This window comes from Myotis lucifugus, unplaced genomic scaffold (assembly GCF_000147115.1).
Source record: "Myotis lucifugus unplaced genomic scaffold, Myoluc2.0 scaffold_7, whole genome shotgun sequence".
In the NCBI taxonomy this organism is placed as follows: domain Eukaryota; kingdom Metazoa; phylum Chordata; class Mammalia; order Chiroptera; family Vespertilionidae; genus Myotis; species Myotis lucifugus.
The window spans coordinates 6,748,213-6,752,121 of NW_005871055.1; the positions used below are offsets into that span (position 1 = coordinate 6,748,213).

At 47.6% G+C, this 3,909-nt stretch overlaps 1 protein-coding gene across 1 annotated transcript in view; it reads right to left on the bottom strand.

The window, feature by feature from the left end:
• Positions 1-3,909, bottom strand: part of SIAH3 (siah E3 ubiquitin protein ligase family member 3) — a 77,157-nt gene that overhangs the window by 72,199 nt on the left and 1,049 nt on the right. The window lies entirely within an intron of this gene.

Genomic DNA, 3,909 nt, shown 5'->3' on the forward strand with positions numbered 1-3,909 from the left:
TACAATATTCACAGAAACCAAAGGGCTGGAAGAGGCTGCTGGGGAAGGCTTTAGAGTTAAGCTCCTGGAGTGAGCACCACTGGCTCCTGCCTCTCCCTTATCCTTCCTGCCCTGGAAGGTGCTAATGAGCTGTGAGGAGGCTCAAGCCTGGACAGCAGAAGGAAGGTGGTATTATTCCTAGAGAACTCAGAATGGGGCCCTCAGAGGTGGCTATGTCAATAAGAACTAAGTAACTACAGGATTAAACAATCTTGTCGGAGCCTTTAACTGCTTTAATAAGATATTCAGGCTGAACACTCCAAAGGCCGCCTCTAAGTTTCTAAAAACAATGCTCAGGTCTAGCTCTCATTTGGCTGCCTGCGGTGCTGTATCAAGCAGAGTTAGTGAAAGCCCCAAGGCCCATGGGATGTCCAAAGATTATTCCATAAAAGTAGGGGCCATGTTTGGCTTTGCCACACTTTTCTTCTTGGCTCCCTCCTTCGATGATCCTCCTCCTCCTCCATGCACCTCCCCCCGACCCCACATCCATCCCCACTATCACTCAACATACTTCACCCACGTAGGTTGGTCTTAGAATGAAAGGCATGTGATTGCTTCAAGTAATGGTACTAACAATGCCCTAAGTTTCTATTTAGTATCTGTCAGGCACTTAAAGTCAGTACTGCCCCATGCCCCTCCCACTATTGTGTGTGCATGTGGGTAAACTCAAGGTTAACAGGTTACAATAGAGAAGAGCTCTGGGGAGGCTGAATGGAGGTAGAGGTGGGGAGGTTAAGGCCTCACATCTGGAAGCTGGGGAGGACACCGGGGGTCTCAGCAATGATGCTGACACTAACAAGGGCCTCTTGCAAGTTTCTCAGAAAGCGTCTGACTAGTCTTCTTTCAGGAACTGGTTTATCAGGGGCTGTGGGTAAGAGGAGGAAGTTGCCCAGCCCGCCTCAGCTCAGCTACTATCTGCTTGGGAAGGGCTGTGGATCCACCCCAGAGGGGCTGTGCCGCCACCTCAGATCCTTCCCTGGAGAAGCCTGGGTTCAGGGTTTCAGGAAGCCTGAGTCCAGTCTGCCCCTCCAAGGGCACCTCTGGAGATGGGGGGGAAGGGAGAGGGATGCCCAGGGCAGGCATTATAGAAGCAGCTAGGGTGGATGGGAAAGGAGCAAGGAGAGAAAGGCACTTTGGATTTGGAAACAAGAAAAAGACATGAGGGAGGAAGGAGTGATGAATCCAGACCAGGATCAGAGCCCTCACTGGAGCCAGCCCGCTGGCTGCACTTCAGTAACCTCTGTGAATGAAGAAGCAGAGGGCCGTCAGCCAAGAACACTGGCTTCTTGGCCTTGGTCACTTTCAGAGCATAGGAAGGAGAAGTGGGGGCATCGCCTGTGCAAGGAGCCCACCCTACTGGCAGAGACAGACAAACAGACAGACCGTGTCATTTGCACTCCACAGAGACAGCTCTGCTATAGATCCTTCCCCTGCCTGGGACTTGCTTAAAGCAGAGACCCCTCATATTCCAGGCCAGCTACACTAAACATCTCTTTTAATTAGGATGGGATTAAGGGGCTAAATGACTTTAACCAGGGTGTCTGCATTCCTGGGAAGTCTTCTGCCTTCCATTTAGAAGGAAAGATGTCAGCTTTGAAGGAATCCCAGGTTACTTAAGTAATTGCCATAATAAGATTGAGAATGAAGGTGACCTATACAAACATGATAAATACACAATTTTCTCTGCTCAGAAAATGAATTTTGATTATAACTCAGCACTTGCCTCAGGCCCTAAAATACTGTCAGCATTATCAGGAAATCCCAGGAAAGGACGAAGGGCAAAAATGTTTCCACAAAAGAAAACAAAGCCAAAAACACAGTCTTCCCAGCCCTCTTAGGTAGCTGCGTGCCACCTAGAACATTGAAAGTGAGGTTGCAGTCCCTGTGTCCTTAGTCATCAACCCAGGTACCAGCGTGTCCTACAGAGTGTGGGGAAGCACCACAGATCAATAGCTATTCTGGGTTAACATTGCCACAGCTTTTTTTTCTTTGAAAGAATTTTTCCCTGTATGGATCACAGCTTATTATATCCTAGGCATATTTCTGTGGTCTGTCTATGGAAATTAATGCTTACAAGGAGCACTTTTCTTTTGAGGTTTTATGTATTTTTAATATAAGTGATGGGAGCAGCAATGCGCCTGTGGAATTGGTCCTTTAAAAGCTCTGCAAATGACTGTTAGCCCTCAGGTTTGAGAAGCAGGTAATATGCACCTGACGCACCACCTGGATCATGGATGAGCACAAGGTGTTGCCTGCATCTCCACGGAGGCAGCCTGGGCTGCAGAGGTGCCTCTGCCTGGCACGGCCTCTGTGAATCTCGTTTGTTCTGCTGCACCCTCTGGTTGCATTAGCAGCACTCAACTTGCTTTGCTTACCTGCAGTGAAGCTCATCTGAGCCAATCTCTTAAGTAGTTTTTTATGGAAAGTAGAGAGCCAAATGAGAATGTATTTGAAAAAGTGAGCCATGGAAAGTAGCCTCTCAAAGCATATGTCACCTATTTTTATGTTACTGCTTATGCCTTATAGCATTTCTAAGTCAGCTAAAGGCTTTAAGTGACAACTTTTGAAGTTCCTGATGAATCCCTACATATTATGTGCAATAACATAATTTCTTTGAAGGAGAGTGTTATAAAGCACATCCACCTCTAGTATCTCTTTTCAGCCTCACAGAGCCATGGAGGAGGCAGGATAGGAATCTGTACATTCATCTTGAAAGGCTCAGAGAGGTTGAGTCTTGAGGCCACACAGCTCATCAGAGCTGACCCATGGCCTCCAACCTGACTCTGGACTCCTGGACGCAGGCAGCAGAACTGCTTGTCAATATCCAGGCACACATCACTGAAAAATATACGCAAATGCACAGCACCCACCCCACACCAAGATCTGAGCGCCCCTCTGCTCCTCCATCAGCAGCAGTAGGCAATGAGCCACAGAAATCCAAACTTTGGGAAAGCTAAATCTCATAAACAATTTTCAAAGATATTGAAATGCAAAACAGGAGTAAACAAAATGTCTTGCCACAGGGAACTAACTAATGTAAAGTGACAAAATAATGGGAGTTTGAATGTGCTCTCAAAAGTGGCCATGAAATGGAATTCAGAATCACATTTTAATATGTACACCATACACTTGCTTGGCCAAGGGTGACTAGTGGTGAGTTCTCATTTATAAAACTAAGCCATAAAAGAAATAGTGAAATGAGGAGAAAGAGAGAGAGAGAGAGCAAGAGAGAGCACGGGGACAGAGAGGGAGAGGTTGCGTGAGATGGTGTTAACCACAGCTTGGGTACCGCAAAACGCCAGCCAGGACTGGTTGTGACAATGGCCCCAGGGGCTCCAGGCAGCTGTCCCTTCTAGGGACTTGCAGATATTGGGGGGCGGGTGTTGGAGGCACCCACCAGCGTTGACCTGCAGTGATCTGACCGACAAGAGTCTAACTCTTTCTAGAAGTTTATAAAGTGATGAGCAACAAGCAACTCTCTTCCTGCCCAAGATCAGTCAGTGGTCAGAATAACAGATCTGTCCTCATAGAGATTATTCCAGCACATTCTTCCTACAGGCGTGCCCTTCCCCCTCTCTCTCAGCCCTGGGTATAGTGAGGACAACTCCCAATGAGTCCGTCATTTATTTTAGCTGTTTCGTATTTGGGGAGTTCAGCTACTCCCTCCCCCCCCCCCCCCACCCAACCGAGGGAAACGGTAAAACCCCACTGAAAAGTTGGAGGTTTTTTAGTTGTTCCGAAGGAGGGAGAGGATAATTTGATCCGCCCTTTGAGGAGGAGAGAGGGGGCCCACGAGGACACCAAATTTTGTATTCGATTAAAGGTTTTTCCTTGGGGAGAAAAATAAAGAGAAAGACGCCCAAAACGGTG